Here is an 18,662-nt window from a genome sequence, read left to right as displayed (position 1 = left end):
CCTTAGAGACTAACAAATTTATTAGAGCATAAGCTTTCGTGGACTACAGCCCACTTCTTCGGATGCATATAGAATGGAACATATATTGAGGAGATATATATACACACATACAGAGAGCATGAACAGGTGGGAGTTGTCTTACCAACTCTGAGAGGCCAATTAAGTAAGAGAAAAAAAACTTTTGAAGTGATAATCAAGCTAGCCCAGTACAGACAGTTTGATAAGAAGTGTGAGAATACTTACAAGGGGAGTTAGATTCAATGTTTGTAATGGCTCAGCCATTCCCAGTCCTTATTCAATCCTGAGTTGATTGTGTCTAGTTTGCATATCAATTCCAGCTCAGCAGTCTCTCGTTGGAGTCTGTTTTTGAAGTTTTTCTCTTGTAATATAGCCACCCGCAGGTCTGTCACTGAATGGCCAGACAGGTTAAAGTGTTCTCCCACTGGTTTTTGAGTATTATGATTCCTGATGTCAGATTTGTGTCCATTAATTCTTTTCTGTAGAGACTGTCCGGTTTGGCCAATGTACATGGCAGAGGGGCATTGCTGGCACATGATGGCATATATCACATTGGTAGATGTGCAGGTGAACGAGCCCCTGATGGTATGGCTGATGTGATTAGGTCCTATGATGATGTCACTTGAATAGATATGTGGACAGAGTTGGCATCGGGGTTTGTTACAAGGATAGGTTCCTGGGTTAGTGGTTTTGTTCAGTGATGTGTGGTTGCTGGTGAGTATTTGCTTTAGGTTGGGGGGTTGTCTGTAAGCGAGGACAAGTCTGTCTCCCAAGATCTGTGAGAGTAAAGGATCATCTTTCAGGATAGGTTGTAGATCTCTGATGATGCGCTGGAGAGGTTTTAGTTGGGGGCTGAAGGTGACAGCTAGTGGTGTTCTGTTATTTTCTTTGTTGGGCCTGTCTTGTAGGAGGTGACTTCTGGGTACTCGTCTGGCTCTGTCAATCTGTTTTTTCACTTCAGCAGGTGGGTATTGTAGTTTTAAGAATGCTTGATAGAGATCTTGTAGGTGCTTGTCTCTATCTGAGGGATTGGAGCAAATGCGGTTATATCCTAGAGCTTGGCTGTAGACAATGGATCGTGTGGTGTGTCCTGGATGGAAGCTGGAGGCATGTAGGTAAGTGTAGCGGTCAGTAGGTTTCCGGTATAGGGTGGTATTTATGTGACCATCGCTTATTAGCACAGTAGTGTCCAGGAAATAGACCGCTTGTGTGGATTGATCTAGGCTGAGGTTGATGGTGGGATGGAAATTATTGAAATCATGGTGAAATTCCTCAAGGGCTTCTTTTCCAGACATCTTCATCATCTGGACCCATGGAAAATGTAAAATGTGTGTAAGACAGAGTTTTTGTACCAAGGTGCAAAGCTCTCCTTTCTTCTGCAGAATAAAGCAACTCCTCCTTATCCCTGTCTGGCTGTTATTGGCTCTCAGCTAGGTGGACCCAATAGTTCGGTGACACAACCAAGCCCCAAGACATTCATTGATGTCTGCAAAGGGCCCCCACTTGGAAATGGATACTGTTTAATACTGTAAGAAAGCCACAAATGTATTTTAACTTAAGGGGGGGGGGGGAAGCCCTGTTGTGCAGACAAAATGGTTTCACTACCCTAGATCACAAAAGGGAATGCTATGGGAGGGGTGATTAAATTAACCTGTTAGCAACTGTGTTGAAGTCTGTTTGAAACAATGGGCTAAGATGGCATAAAAACCTCAGGTATGCTGGAGCTTGTCCTTTTCAACAGAAAACTTTCTTGGATAGCTGCTGGACTGCAAAAAGAGTTAAGACTTGCTGTCTTTAACTCTGAAACTATATATTATATAAGGCCACTCTTTGCCCATGCTTTCTTAGTAAATAATGGTGCCTATGTTTATTGCAGTGTGATCTGTTTAGCATGGAACCAGTAACTTTAAACTGCATTTCACCACCAGGCCAAGGTAAAAACCATTTTAACTATAGTTGTGCTTAATACTGTTGAATTAAAAAAACCAAAAAAGTATTATACAGGCTGCATAGGGATTTGGTGGTAATACTAACATTTTTGCTTGTTCTTGAACCTGAAGGCCCAAACACACATGAGGGGGAACAGAACAAGCATGTGCCTGTAACACTTTATCCCATAGTGAAAGGTAACATTATTATTATTTTTTTTTTTGCAACTGGCTTTTAAATGCATGTGGGTTTTTGAAAAGTATATGGCTGCAAACTTGGTTTGGTGTGTTTTATAAAGCTGCTGTTTTGTGTGTGTGAGAGGGGTCTGTGCAAGGCATAGTTTTTTTTTTTTAAGTACTTGGTTTGTTTCAAACTAACAGGGTTTTTTACTGTGCATAATGTGATGGGTTTTTAAAAATGGCGTTTGAGGCACTTGGGGAGAGGGAATGCTGATAACTAAACCAAAGCCACATGGCTGGGGGACAGAACAACCATGTGGCTTTTAAATGCATGTGGGGTTTTGAAAAGTATTTGGTTGCAAACTGTGGGTTTTAAACTGGTGGTATGTGTGTTTCAAACTAACAAGGGTTTCTGTGCAAAATGGATTTTAAAAGCAGTTTTGGTTTTTATTCTGCAAAATGAGATGTATTTAAAAACCTGTGTTTGTTGTACAGCCTGAAATGGATTATTTTGTTGTAAAGCTATGACTTTTTAAATAGAAAAACACCCTAATGAAGTAAGTAAGTAAGTGTGTGTGTGTGTAATATGTATATGTATGGTTACAAGACGGTTTCATGTGTTTTATAATAATGTTGTTGTTTGCTCCACAGTACAGTCAAAATATGAGAGATCCTTAGACCAGAGAGAAAACAAGCTGAAAAGAAAAAGGAAAGAGACAGCTGAAAAGGAAAATTCACCAGCATCAGTGGCTGATGGATGGATGAAGCCCTGTAAATATATTTTGCTTATTGGTTTGGTTGTTCTATGAGGTTTTCTATTTTAAGTAAATACATAGGTGTGGGTGAGAGAGATGGTAAAGTTCAGTTTTTGTAAAATGTTGTTGTTGTTGTTGTTGTTTTTTCCCCCCTCATAGGCCTGGGCAACTTTTATGACAATGCTGTAGTCAAAGCTACAAGAACATCTCCTCCAGAACTGCCAACGAACCAGGAATCTGCTTTGAGACCTTTAACAATGCAAAACAGCACAAGAGTGCAGCTGAAGGATCCGGGCAGTCCAAACCTCATATACGTCAAACCCAAGGACAAAACAAAAGACTCTGGTAAAAAACAACCATGCCACCACAACTCCAGTTCCTCAGTGGCCACCACCACACCAAGCCCTGAGGAAACTGTGAGCGAAAACACCCACATTCACAAACCCGGAGCATGCGCTCTAGGGGTTGTGAATAAAAAACCAAGAACTGACAAACCATTCTCCCAAAACCATAAGCTCGTCACAGCTCCTCCATATTCTAGTATTTGGGAAGGGTTTGCGGCTTCCCTCAGAAAAGTGATGGAGGCTGTATCCTTGGGTACTCTAAAAGAACGGGATTCTAGAAAGAAATGGGAAAAATATGATGCTTTGTTCAGAACCATGCTGAAAAACATAAGGGCTGGAAAGGGTGGCTCTGAGCAGGCATGACTAGTCATGAAAAGGGGCCTGGGTAAAAGGGGCACCCTCCAGGGTACACATCAGCTCATGTGTAAACAAAAGGGGGGACAGCACTTGGGGGATAAACAGATGGCTGCCAAAAAGTTCCAGGCCCGGGTTGTTGTAAACATTTTTAAAAGGGCTAAAGAGGTAATGAGGAAAAAAATACAAAAACAAAAAGAGATGCCCCTTACTGGAGGCTCTCAAACTGGCTTGTCTGAAAATGGGGAGGCGGAATCAGACTCTGGTTTAGCAAATTCCCCAGATGGCTCTCTAGACGGGTCCCGTTCTACTCCCAATGACCCTCATGGAGGCGCCTCAGAGTCTGACTCTCAAATAGCATCTGATGTAGAAGATGCCGCTAATGATCCCGTAGAGGAACCCCCAAGTAACCCCGAAAATGCTGAGGTGTATATAGAGAGAGTGAGATGTTGGCAACGTGAATTATCCAGTTTTGGGGGGTCGGTGTATTGTGAAGAATTTTGTTTTGTGAATCTTGAGCAAATAAATTCAGCTCAGCAGGTTGTTGAAGCCATACACCGGGGAATACAGTTAGTACTCGATGACATTAATGGTAGGGTAGGTCCTGATGATTATGTTCAGTTACGTTTAGAGAGCCGTAATTTAACTAACTCTTTGTTTTCGGTCAAAAGAACTAGGGATGAGCTGTCTGCTGAGGATTTCTTAAATCAGACCTCAAAACTGCTACAGAGCAATAGAGAGTTGCATGTCGATGGGACATTGCGCCTCGTTGTGACGGTTGTAAAAAACGGGTGGGGGCGCTCGTAGAGTTTTAAATTCTATCCTTAATAGTCAAATTATTCATAAAAAGAGACCGTGTTTAGTAGACTTGACTTACACCGGTACCAATTTGTGTTTTGCGGGTGGGCTCTTGGCCGTCATGTCCGATTGTAAACCTATGGACGCGGAATTATTAGCGGAGGTGAGAAAGTTACATGAGAAACTGGGGTGGTCAGATCAAAAAAAGGTTATGCTCAATGATGTAGCAAAGTTTGAACAGCATTTAGGAGTTAATATACAGGTGGTGCTGTATACGGTGAAAGGTGCCTGGGGCTTTTTTAAAATGGGGGGCACAGTGTACCCCAAGACTTATTTTATCCTGTTGCACGATGAGCATTACTATGGGGTTTTGGATGTAAAAAAGTTGTTCGGAGCGAAAAATTATTGTGAGTTTTGCCACACGGTGTACAGCCACGACCACTCTTGCAAGTATCGTTGCTGCCTCTGCTTGAGCGTAATGTGCTCAGACAGCGTGGGCGTGCAGCAGCGGTGTCCTAGCTGTAGACTGTATTGTCGGTCCAAAGAGTGTTTAGACAGACATATTGACTGTGCATCAAAAAACCAAGTTGAATGCCTGTCTAAAACTTTGTGTGAGAACTGTCAGTCTTACGTGGACAAGCGGCATAGGTGTAAAGGGAGACGGTGTAAACAGTATCAGGGTTTGATCGTTGGTGATGTAGACGGTCACCTCTGTTTTATGGACAGCCTTAGAAAGCCCGAATCTTCAAAAAAGTATATTTTTTTATGATTTCGAAAGCACGCAGGAGACCGGGTTGCACACTCCCAATTACATTTTTGCTATGTCCCTAAAGTCAGAAAAATCCTGGGAATTTAAGGGCGATGAGTGTCTTTCTGTGTTTGTTAAGACCTTTATTGGCAAAGTTTCGGGACTACACATTCCTAGCACACAATTCTATAGGTTATGATGCGTACTTCATAGTTAGACAGTTACTCAAGGAAAAGATGGGCCTAGAACTGATCACTCAGGGTAGTAAACTAATGTGAGGGAAGTTAAGGCCCTGGGCATTCGTTTTATAGACTCTTTAAACTTCTTGCCCATGAAGCTTAGCAAGCTACCACAGGCGATGGGGTTTGAAGGGTGCAAAGGGTATTTTCCACACTGATGCCCAGAGAAAAAGCAGAGTTTCTCAACTGGTATCGGGACCACAGCTCTGAGGCGTTTTACTTGCAGAAAGAGTTCGCGTATTACTGTCAGCAGGATGTAAAAATTTTGAGACAGGCCTGTATCCTATACAGAAAAGAGATTATGAAAATGACGGAGAAGGGAGATGTAGTAGAGAAAGAACCTGGTAAATTCACCGAGATAAAACTGTGGATAGATCCATTCCGGTACATAGCCATGCAGACAGATGCCAGTGTTATGTACAGGTTTATGTTTTTGGAGCCGAACACAGTAGCTCTTCTCCCTCCAGACAACTATCACAGGCAGAAAAAGAGATATTTAACTCCATCTATTCAGTGGCTGTTGTATATCTCTCACAAAGAAAATATACAAATACGGCACGCTTTACAGGGTGGGGAACTACAGGTAGGCCCCTACTTTTTAGACGGTTATGCCGATGTTGATGGGGTACGTGCAGCCTTTGAGTTTAACGGTGTTTTTTCCATGGCTGTGTCACCTGTTGTTGTGAAAAAGCACAAAATCCTATGACGGGGACATCTTTTGGGTTTCTTTATTACAAGACGCAGCTCAAGACTGACTATCTGAAACGACTTGGTTTTGTAGTGAGGACTCTTTGGGAGCACCAGTGGGAGGTGATGAAAGAAACAGACAGGGAGCTTGCAGACTTTTTAAACCGAGCCTAATTACCCCAGCCTCTTGTGCCTAGGGATGCTCTTTTTGGGGGGAGGACAAACGCTATCCGCCTATATTACAAGCCTAACCCCAGGGAAGAAATCCACTATTATGATTTTACCAGCCTGTACCCTTTCGTAAACAAAACCAAAGACTACCCTATCGGACACCCCAATATAGTCTATGACAAATTTGGACCCCTTGCAAATTATTTTGGAATTGCAAAAGTTAAAGTGTACCCCCCACAAGGCCTCTTTTTCCCATTGTTACCTGTCAGAGTGGGTGGCAAGCTTATGTTCTCGCTATGCTGAACCTGTGCGGAAACTGAGCAGCGGGAGACATCCACCCATACTGATGAGGAGCGGGCCATCCTGCGGACTTGGTGCATGGTGGAATTGAACGCGGCCATAGCGAAGGGGTACGCGGTGGTTAAGATCTATGAAATCTGGCATTTTAATGAAAAATCTGATAAACTCTTTTCAGAGTACATAAAATTACACCTCCGTCAGAAACAAGAGGCTTCAGGGTATCCCAGTTGGTGCACAGACGAGGAAAAACAAAATAAGTAAGTTAGCGATTTCTACCAGAAAGAAGGCGTGCATTTACGCCAACACGAGATCAGATCAAACCCTGCTAAACGCCAAATCGCTAAACTGTTTTTTAAATTCTCTGTGGGGTAAATTTGGCCAAAGATCCAACCTACCCAACACCAGCATCGTGAGAGACCCTGACGAACTCTTGCAGTACCTGTTCTCCCCCAATTATGAGGTTTCATCCTGCGAGTTTATCGATGATGAAACAGCGTGCGTGTCGTGGAAGCACGCAAAAGAACGGTACTCTGTCTCTGGCAATACCAATGTTTTCATAGCCTGTTTCACCACCGCTTATGCCCGCTTAGAATTATACAGCCTCCTAGACGGTTTGCAAGAGCGATGCCTGTACCACGACACTGACTCGCTGATATTTGTGAAAAGGGAAGGTGACTGGAATCCCCCTCTGGGGATTATTTAGGGGACCTCATAAGCGAGATCCCACCAGATCAACACAACAACGAGTTTGTGTCGGCAGGCCCAAAAACCTATGGGTATAAGCTGTCGGGTGGAAAGGCCTGTATGAAAGTCAAAGGTATTACCCTAAACGTAGCAAACTGCGAAAAGATCAATTTCGACCGTTTGAAAGATCTAGTCCTGGACTATTGCACGGGTCTGCAAGAAAACACTTCAAAAAAGATAGAGGTGCAGAAACAAAAACCAGTGGCAAATAGAGACAAAAACCCTTAAAAAGACACAAAAAGTGGTTTACAACAAGAGGGTCCGAGGAGAAGGTTTTAAAACCCTGCCCTACGGCTTTTGAAAAAATGGATACGAGGTGGAAACACCCCTTTTCTGCAATTCTCGTGGGGCCTAGCAACTGCGGGAAAAGTTACTTTATAAAAAACATGTTGGATAATGCCAAACACACACTGTTTGTTATGCCTGAGAATATCGTGTGGTGTTACAGTTGTTGGCAACCTCTGTATAAAGAACTGCTTTGTAAATATCCCTTTATCAATTTTGTGGAGGGGCTGCCTGATGCTTTTGACGATGACTGTTTGTTTCCTACTAATAAAGTAAATATGATTATCATAGAAGATCTGATGAACTCTGCCTGTGAAAGCGATGAAATCGAGAAAGCCTTTACCAAGTACATGCATCACGGAAACCTGAGCATTATGTATGTAAGCAGAGTCAGGATGAGCTCTACCCTGACATCTGGTGGTGAATTATGGCGAGTGTGGAAAAGAACTCCAGGGGCTGATCTTGTTTGCATAGGCACACCCACTCGCCTGGCATGAAACCACAGCAACTCAAAGTGGTTACTTTGGCTGGTGTGGGATCCCCAGTTTCTCTGTTATTGGGGCAGGAAGAATAAAGTTTTGTTACCCTGATTCTGTGAATCAAGGCCAGTGGAACTGTTGTATGACAGAAGGACTGAGTGAGTCATTCACCATTACCTAAGTAGCATTTGCTTGTCAAGGGGCATGGGTTACAAAACCCAGTGAATTGAGAGAGGATGGGGACAGGTATTTGTACCTGATGGTATGGCCCCCTCCCTGAGGGGGTTGAAACACCAATTGCACTACCTCCTCTCTCCACTGTTGAATGTCAGAGCTAACTTTGATTCCCTTAGGAGTCTAGTTACAGACTGCTGAGCTGAGTTCACTTTGGGCCAATAGTGCACCAGCACTGGGGCTCCCCTACTACTAGTTGAAATCGCTAAGAGCTGAAATCACAAAAGAGCTACAGCTATATAAAAGCTGAGATCACTGAGGCTGTGTTAACTAGTGGGGGAGCCTGAAGCTATATTGCTAAGCTAACTTAGCTTAGTGGGGGTGAGCGGAGCGGAGCGGCTCACAGGTCGGTGAGCGGAGCAGCTGGAGGAGCAGCGAGCAGAGCAGAGCAGAGCCTTGTGGGAGCGGCCTGAGGGACGGGCGGAGCGGCTCACAGGTCGGTGAGCGGAGCGGCGCGGCGCGGCTGCCAGAGCAGTTCGTGGGACGGCAGGAGTGGGACTGCGGGTGGAGTGGAGCAGTTCGTGGTGAAGGCTGCGGTGGAACCCCACGGAGAAGCAGCCGGTTGGCCTCGGATCACGTAAGGTGCCCCTTAACACCCTGCTCACCCCCACCCCCTTTTGAACTCTGGGGCTGCAGTGATCATGGACAGAGACTTTAGGGGGTTGTCGGACTTTCGGGACTTTTGTGATTCTTCGGTTGCTGGACCCAAGAGACTTTGGGATTGGTGGACTTTTGGGACTTTGGGGATTCTTGGGTCGCTGGTTTCAAGAACCAACGGGAGAGGACATGGCCCAATTTGTTGGGGTGGGTCTTCACTCATGGTTTGGTCTAAGAACTCTAGTTGTGGTGTTTTTCCAATTTAATGCTGATGTTGTTTACCTCATGTTATTAAACATTTTCTGTTACACTCAGACTCCGTGCTTGCGAGAGGGGAAGTATTGCCTCTTAGAGGTGCCCAGGGGGTGGTATGTAATTGTCCCAGGTCACTGGGTGGGGGCTCGAGCCGGTTTTGCATTGTGTTATTGAAACGGAACCCCTCGATACAGAACCCGGCCCTTGTTGCTGCCAACTTAGATGGGCAGAAGGGTTACATGTATATAGTTTAAAACGTATTTTGTCAGGGAAAAAAGAGTCACACGATTAACCTAAATACAAAGTACATGGTTCTGTTCAAAAACCCCAGGGATAAATTACAAATTGCTATGCTTGCTCAGCAAATGTACCCCGGCAAAGCTCAATTCTTTCTAGAAGCTTTTGAGGATGCTACCAAAAGACCTTATGGCTACCTGGTGATGGATTTAAATGCTTCCACACCAGAAGTTTATAGACTAAGAACTGGTCTTTTCCCTCCAGACTGGCCGGCGGTTTATACTTTGAAAAGAACAACAGCCGGGTATAAAAAGAGATGACTTATCGGCAGGCCCCTTTTTAACAGACGGGGCTGCTGACCAAAAACATGTTTAGCTGCGTGAAGAGAAACCTGGGCCTTTTAAAATTACTTAGCAAATGGTCCCCACAGCAAAGGAGGGCTATACTGTGTTCGGCCTCTGACGATCTAGTAGCGGCCATCTCAGAAATAGCGCTCAATACCTTAAAAGGAAACGTACCTTTAACACAGAATCAAGTGCGTGTGCTGAAAAAGAAACGCACGCTTATAAAAACTTTGTGTAATAAAAGGGTTTCACTTAAAAGAAAAAAGCATCTGGTAAAGCAGTCTGGGGGGGTTTATCGGACCTCTGTTAAGTTTTGCTATCCCTCTGATAACGGGGCTTTTAACTAATCGATAATGGAGTATGCAGAAAAAATGTTTCTGGTGCCCAGCCACCAGTTGGAGCAATTAAGGGCTCCCCCTCCGGCAGAGGAAAATATCAGAACAATCGCAACTCGCTTACTGGATGCTGAAATGAAGTCTGTTCTTCAAAGAACTGACTTGGCCGAATACGAAAAGGCTAAACTTTACAGTGCTGTGCTTCAAAGGTACCTAATGTACGTGAAGCAGAGCGATGCGGATAAAGGGAAAATAAGTCTGTTTCTACCGGAACAGAAACAAAGTGTGACTGCCAAACCCCCAGAAACACCAAAGAACTCAGACTCTGTTGCTCAGGAGGCGTTGGATAAGGTGAATAAGCATTATAAGAAAAATGCAATAGTATTGCTAAATAAGCTGGGCCAGGATAAAAATCTCTCTTCATGGAACGATACAGGGTCTTTTGTGTACAAAGGCTCTGTGGTTAATGGTTCTAACATGCTCGACTTAGTCAGGGCCATCACCCAGACTCACTCTGTTCCTAGCAGACATGTACCTAAAGGATGGGAGGTGTTTATGAATGCCATGGTGGAACTGAACATACCATCTTCCGTCATGGGCAATGCGGCCAACAGAGATCTTTTGGAATGCCTCAAGGCCTCGACTGCTGACACCGGGGTGGATCGAGAAACCGTGACCCCTTTTTTGCCATCTAAAAAACAAAAATTGGCTAAAAGAGCCGAATGGCTCAGTGTGTAACATTTTTCACATTCTAAATTTTTTTTAAAAAAACTGGTAATGTTTTGCTTTAAATAAAACATTTCTATAATTTAAAAAAAAATCTGTGTACTTTTTTCTCAATTGTGGTTTTTTTGTTGTTTTTTTTTTTAAAAACCCCACCAAACATCAATTGTTTTTAAACCCCTCACCTGGGGTGCTTTATTGGGTAACATGGCTATGAAAATCATTGCAAGATACACATGTCTGGGCTTGTTAAAACATGGTTTGAGCAAGGCTAGGCATGCCCAAGAATTTAAATTTATTTTTTTACAAAATTCATCACCATCCGGTCGTTTTGCACTAAGTCGTTAGAATACAATTTTAAAATCCGGTCAAAAGATAAATCCTTGCTACTGTAAGCAGAGTCAGGATGAGTTCTACCCTGACATCTGGTGGTGAATTATGGCGAGTGTGGAAAAGAACTCCAGGGGCTGATCTTGTTTGCATAGGCACACCCACTCGCCTGGCATGAAACAACAGCAACTCAAAGTGGTTACTTTGGTTGGTGTGGGATCCCCAGTTTTCTCTGTTATTGGGGCAGGAAGAATAAAGTTTTGTTACCCTGATTCTGTGAATCAAGGCCAGTGGAACTGTTGTATGACAGACGGACAGAGTGAGTCCTTCACCATTACCTAAGTAGCACTTGCTTGACAAGGGGCATGGGTTACAAAACCTAGTGAATTCAGAGAGGTTGGGGGCAGGTATTTGTACCTGGTGGTGTGGGTGCCTTTTCAGAGCCTGAAACACCAATTGCACCACCTCCTCCTCTCTCCACTGTTGAATGTCAGAGCTAACTTTGATTCCATTAGGAGTCTAGTTACAGGCTGCTGAGCTGAGTTCACTTTGGGACAATAGTGCACCAGCACTGGGGCTCCCCTACTACTTGCTGAAATCACCAAGAGCTGAAATCACAAAAGTGCTAAAGTTATTAAGAGCTGAGATCACTGAGGCTGTGTTAACTAGTGGGGGAGCCTGAAGCTATATTGCTAAGCGGCTGGCGGAGCAGCTAGCAGAGTGGACCCTTGTGGGGACGAGCGGAGCTGAGCGGCTCACAGGTCGGTGAGCGGAGCGGCTGGAGGAGCAGCTAGTGGAGCAGAGCAGCGCAGAGTGGAGCCTTGTGGGAGCGGCCCAAGGGACGGCTGAAGTGGAGCGGAGCCGAGCGGAGCAGCTGCCAGAGCAGTTCGTGGGACGGCAGGAGCAGCTCATGGGACAGCTGGTGGAGTGGAGCGGCTTGTGGTGAAGGCTGCGGCGGAACCCCACGGAGAAGCAGCTGGTCAGCCTCAGATCATGTAAGGTGCCCCTTAACACCCTGCGCGCCCCCCCCCCCCTTGAACTCTGGGGCTGCACCGACCAGGGACAGAGACTTTGGGAGGTTGTTGGACTCTTGGGACTTTGGGGATCCTTGGGTTGCTGGATCCAAGAGACTTTGGGGTTGTTGGACTTTTGGGACTTTGGGGATTCTTGGGTCGCTGGTTTCAAGAACCAACAGGAAAGGACACGGCCCAAGCTGCTGGGGTGGGTCATCGCTCATGGTTTGGTCTATGAACTCTAGTTGTGGTGGTTTCCCAATTTAATGCTATGTCATTTACCTCATGTTATTAAACATTTTCTGCCACACCGAGGCTCTGTGCTTGCGAGAGTGGAAGTATTGCCTCTTCGAGGCGCCCAGGGGTGTGTGTAAGATTTTCCCAGGTCACTGGGTGGGGGCTCGAGCTGGTTCTGTATCACGCTGTTGGGAAGGGACCCCTATGTACTGAACCCGGCCCTTGCTGCTATCAACTGGCCTGGCAGAAGGGTTACACTACGATGATGTAAGAAAAACACGCAATGATAGCCGCAGGCGACGGAGCGGGGGTCTTGTAATTGTCTATTGTGAAACACCATGTCTGTGGCATTTTTGTTTAAAAATTTCATAATGCTTTTAGGAAACAACACACTGTTCGGGGGGTGCCCATATGAGTCAAAAAACTCTCCACGGTTACGCTCCGCCAGATACAAGGCGAGCCAGTGTTCACCCCGTTGGTTGTGTGGATGCATGTTCACCACCAAGCCTAGGGATCTCTGAGACAGCTTGCCTCCTGGGAGCCAATCGCAAGGGAACACATCCAAGAAATTCTTTTTTGTGTAAGGGTCCGTTGATAAGACACGTGAGAGCTGCACGGTGTCCATGTTCACATGTAGTCAAACAGAACGTTTCTCTTCTGATTTATTTCTATGACATTGTCAAAAACCCCATACACAATCATATTGACAGTAACCGTTAAAGCCTTCCCAAAACGTATTTCTGCTCTCAGGTTCCCGGTTTTAATCAGGGAATAGTGATCAGCGCATTCCTGGTTGGGAAATAGGTCAAAGGCAAACAAAGTGTAACCCTGTGCAAACTCCTCACGGTCAATTAACAGAGAACGATCTTTCATGTGTTTATCAGCTGTCTGTACCAAATTCATGTAGTCTCTCATGCAGCGTCCTGCCTCGAAGACCGGTTGCAGAGGCTTGGTCGGTATCTGTTCACCATCCACATACAAGGCCACAAAATTAATATCATAATGTTTAAAATGAAAGGGATTTTTAGCGTAACTTCCGCTAAAGGCATCTTTATCCACAAATCCTAGGACAAGCATTTTGGGTAACTGTCCCAAGAACAGGTTCTCGTTGTTACTGACCCTGCTGCCCGCGGGGATGCTAAACACTTTCATTCCCACATGGTCCATGGGGTATTTAGCATTAGCGGTAAGCAGGGCCTCCGCGTGCCCCAGACTGACTCCCGGGGCCACCCGTACTTTCTTCACAAAAAGGGACGCTGATACAATGTGCAGTTTAAAGCCTTCAGCCGCACTGCCCATTAAACAGAAAGCGTCTTTACTGCGCGTCAGTTTAATTTTCACATCCACTCCGTTTAACAAAAGTTTTTCTTGAAAAAACAGGTCGCTGTGTAAATGGCCCAGCAGCTCTACCATTCTGCTCTCGGCCATCAGCTTTGCACGCCTCACAAACCCTAGATTCCCTCCATCCAACTCTGTTTCTTCATGTTGTCCAGCAGTGTCTTTGTAAAACAGGCCGGCGGAAAATTGCATGGTGAGGGTGTCGTCGCTGTAATTGAGCACCGATTCTATAAAGGACCTGTAAGGGTAACAGTTGTTGCTTTGGCTTATGAGGCGGTCTCCCAGCATGACATCCAACTGACTGAAAATAGAGGCCATGGGGTAATTCACCAGGCCCACTTCGGTGTCCACGGCGAGTTCAGTTCCGTCTCCTTTTACAACTTTGCAACACAGGTACCGCAGCGTGTTGTTTAAATCCATATAATCTATGCCATTCCCTGCTATAAAAAAGTTAATGGGGGCAGACTCCGTAATGGCCGATAGAGGCGGCACCTCGATGTAGATGCTTTTCTCAATGCTGGTCTGCTTGGGGCTATTTGAAACAAGTCTAGTTCGGATTTGGTGCACTCTTCAGACCCGCAGTGAACAAAAGCCATGTTGATTAAAATATGTCTCTTTTACCAGGCAGAGCGCGTCTCCTCTTTCGCCCAGGCTTCCTCTTCGACTTTCGCTTATGGCCGGCCCTGCGTGTCAAAGCCCTTCTTTTAAAGGGTTTCGGGGGACCTGTGCGTCGCGGGTATGACGTATTTCTCTTTCTCTTCCTCCTTTTAATGTACATCAGCCCCGATCCTTCCTGTGAAGCTGTATTCCCCACCTTCTCCAGAACAGCACAGGAGACATGACCTACCACATCTTTAGCTATGTTTTGAGCGGCGGTTTTTATGTGGGGCTTAATAATCTCTAGCCCCCTCCTCAAAAGCAGTATGGCTTTTCGAAAGAGGCTACAAAATATTCCACCCACACCCACCCCATACATCACGGAGGCCCCATGATATCCAGGAAGGGCGTATCCAGCCTGGGCTTTGTAATAGTTCCTGTAGATGGTGGGGTCGCCATAATTTTTTGGGATCGCCATAATAGGGTTTTGCTTTTTTAGAAGCCTCACTCTGCGGCTGCAGATGCAGCTTGACAATCACCTTGCGGAAGTGAAATGAGACATGTCTGTTCTGATCTGTCTTTATTTCAATGGTGATGTGGTGTTTACTGACAGGGACGTAATGAGGTTTGTCGTAGGTGATGGTAACAAACTCGTTGTTCCTTCCTCGGACAGGGACGCAGCGTAACAGGGGAACAGAAAAGTCCCCACACAAACTGGTGTTCTACGATATCCGTGTATAGATACAAGGAGTTAAAACCTCCTGTGATGTCTGCTGAGAAGGGGAATTTTTGGATGTTGTGTTTGTGGCTCAAACCCAATGTTAGCTAGCTCCCCGCCAGTAGAAAACACATACATAAAATCGGTAGATTTAAGTCTCACTTTTCTACCCACAGGGTCGTAGTTCATGACCACCTCAGGCGGTCTGGGATGACGAGCCACGTTGCTGTTCATATGCTCCAGTAATTCGGGTATGGTTGAGTAATAACCTCGTCGTAGGATGAAATTCCACGTTGTAGCTCCAAAGGTGATTTCGAAAGGGGTGTCTTCGTTGATAGTATTCCAGCTGTGCGGGTATTGTATTTCCACTAATCCCACCTCCCAGGCACCCGGGAGATCCAAGGGCTTAATTAGCCGTATTGTTCGAGATGGTGTTTTGGGGAAAAACTGCAGAGCTGGTATTGCTGGGCAAAGTAATGTAAAACCTGCTGTCGCTCATTTCTCTCTCTCTGTCTTTGCAGAAGGAATCTTTTTTGTTCGTGTCTAGATGTCACAGAGTTGAGAAGCTTCCACTTAGCTGTTAAACTTATCGGGCCACCCCAACCATTTCACAAGTAGCTGCTTTTTTCTCCCTTTTCCTTTCTCTGCTAGAACTTTTTCAATCCTGTAAATCCTGTCTCGTTTGGGGTTTACTTTTTGTAATTCTTCAGGGTAAAAAGATCCAGTAACTGCCTCACCCTTGTAATCTTTTAATTAGTATACAGGTCTCTGGCCCCTGGTTAAGGCTTCATCCACTATGAATATCTCATCGGTAAACGTCTGTTCATAACCTTTTTCAAAAGTGCCTTTGGTCACCTTTTCTAAAAGGGGCAACAACCGGTTTTATTTTAAAACCATCTCCGTAAACCGTTTTCCATACCTTCAGAGAATTTGAAGGGTTAACATCAACGGGTCTGGTACGTATAGTTCTGTGAAAGCTCTGGTTGTAACTCTTTATAAAGTCAGGTAAAACATCAATGTAGCGAAAGGTGTTATGGGCTGTCAAATATCTCCACATCCTAGTTTTTAAAGTTCTGTTAAATCGCTCCACAACCCCTGCTTTGACTTCATTATTGGTAACAAAATGGTGAACTCCATGCCGCTTTAACAATCCACTTAAAGGTTTGTTTAAAAATTCTTTCCCCCGATCGGTTTGTAATTTTTTAGGCACGCGACCTTCACTGAAAATAGCTTTAAAGGCCTTGGATACTTCACCACTCATCTTGTCTTTTAGGCCTAAGGCCCAGGCATATTTGGATAGAATGTCTATCACTGTTAAGATGTACTTAAAACCACAGTTGTGTTTGGAGAACCGGTGCATATCCACCAAATCTGCCTGCCACTGCGCATCCACATCTGAAACAATAGTCTTGTTTCTTTTAAAACGTATTCGAGCCGGTTTGTAAGACCATGTGTCAAGGCTGGATCCCCACTTTGAACTTTAGGGTACAAATGTAGGGGCCTGCATGAAAAACTTCTAAGCTTAACTACCAGCTTAGCTCTGGTTCGGCTGCCACCATTTCAATGGATTCCCTTCCTGGGAAGCCTTGAAAAACCTTCACCAAATCCCTGGTGAAAACAAATCCAAACTCCTTGGATCTTAAAACAAGGAGAAATTAACCATTCCCCCTCCTTCCTCCCACCAACTCCTGGTGAATCAAGTTCCAACCCCCCCTGGGATCTACAACAGGGAGAAATTAACCATCCCCCCTCCTTCCTCCCACCAACTCCTGGTAAATCAAGATCCAAAACCCCTTTGGATCTAAAACAAGGAAAAATCAATCAGGTTCTTAAAAAGAAGGTTTTTAATTAAAGAAAAAGGTAAAAATCATCTCTGTAAAATCAGTATGGAAATTAACCTTACAGGGTAATCAAACTTAAAGAGCTCAGAGGACTCCCCTCTAGTCTCAGGTTCAAAGTACAGCAAACAAAGATAAACACTCTAGTAAAAGGTACATTTACAAGTTGAGAAAAACAAAGGAAAACTAATACGCCTTGCCTGGCTATTTACTTACAAGTTTGAAATAGGAGAGACTTGTTTAGAAAGATGTGGAGAACCTGGATTGATGTCTGGTCCCTCTCAGTCCCGAGAACGAACACCTCCCAAACAAAGAACACAAAACAACAGCCTTCCCCCCCCCAAGATTTGAAAGTATCTTGTCCCCTTATTGGTCCTTTAGGTCAGATGCCAGCCAGGTTACCTGAGCTTCTTAACCCTTTACAGGGAAAAGGATTTTGGAGTCTCTGGCCAGGAGGGGTTTTATAGTACTGTACACAGGACAGCTATTACCCTTCCCTTTATAGTTATGACACCATGTAAGCATCCTGGTCTGAAAGCCAAGCTGTTACCTGTCTTCTGTTTAAAGTTTTACTATGCTTTCTGGCCACTTGAAAAAGAGGGTTGACCCCGTCGAAGCTCCCAACTTCCCCGGGGGCGTAATATATTTTCTTTAACAGAGCCGTCTGTGTAGACATGACGGTTACTGGTACCGTCTTTTACTACCACGAGTATGAAAGGGGACACATTCATATTGACACATTTAAATAAGTTTTATTAATCGCCTGGTTTAACGCGACCTTTTACAGCCGCCTGTAAAAATGGATGCCATGATCCCTACCATAAGGGAGTCTCAGATGGTTCATTCTTCCATTTTGTCCTTTTCAGCTTGAGATCTGTGTCTCAGACATGAGCAAAAACAGCTGACGCACGATATATTCACTCCCACAGGGTTTCCAATGTGTCAGTTCTTAAAGGCCTCTAAAAAGGCATCGTTGACCTGTTGAGAGATTTTCAGAAAAGAAACCATGTAAGCACCCCCACTGCTTGTTTTTTTACGCAACCCCTGGTTCCTACCCCATTACCCACCCCTCCTTGACTGCCGCTTCTTAATCATTCATTTTACCTGAGCGCCGTCTTTTCCGTTCGCTTTGTCCGCCGGTGCCTCCCCCGAGCCGCGATCGCCTTCCACCTCTGAGGGGGTGGACAAAGAGAGGCCATCACGCTCATTGGGCTGCCTCACGAGGGTTTCGGGGTCGGGTTCCGATGTATCCATCAACGGCTGGGTCAAAGGGTCCTCCTCGGAACTGTCACTGATGTAGCGCTTTCTCCACACAAGTCCAAAGGTGGTCGGGGCTAAAACAAAATCCGAAGTTCTCACGGGGGTGGTGAAGGAGTCCATGTTTCCTCTCAGCAGCCTTTCCGCAATTTCGAAAACACGTGTCCTTGGTAAGAGAGGGCCGCCTCCTCTGTCTGGCGCTGGGACTTATGGGGTAATGGTGCTGCATGCTGATTGGCGGAGGGCCTTGGGAGGAGTTCTTAGTGGGGTCACACGACTCACTTCCGGAGGGGTCACCCCCGCCCCGGAAGTCACCCTGATTGGTCAAAATCTCCTCTCAGGGTGGCCCTATCGGGACAAAACCCCTCCTGATTGGTAGAGGGTGGTGGGAGGAGTTCTTAGAGGGGTCACATGATACACCTTGCTTCCGGTCAAGTGGCACCTTGACCCCGGAAGTAATACCCCCATGGGGTGGGACTTCTGGTGACAGGCGGGAGGGACCAAGGGATCAAGGGGCGGGGCTTAAGGGGTCGAGGGGCGAGGTTAGGGTTTGATAAGCAGTTGAGAGTTTATGCTCTC

This window comes from Chrysemys picta, chromosome 12 (assembly GCF_011386835.1).
Source record: "Chrysemys picta bellii isolate R12L10 chromosome 12, ASM1138683v2, whole genome shotgun sequence".
Classification (NCBI taxonomy): Eukaryota; Metazoa; Chordata; order Testudines; family Emydidae; genus Chrysemys; species Chrysemys picta.
This window is presented reverse-complemented; position numbering follows the sequence as displayed.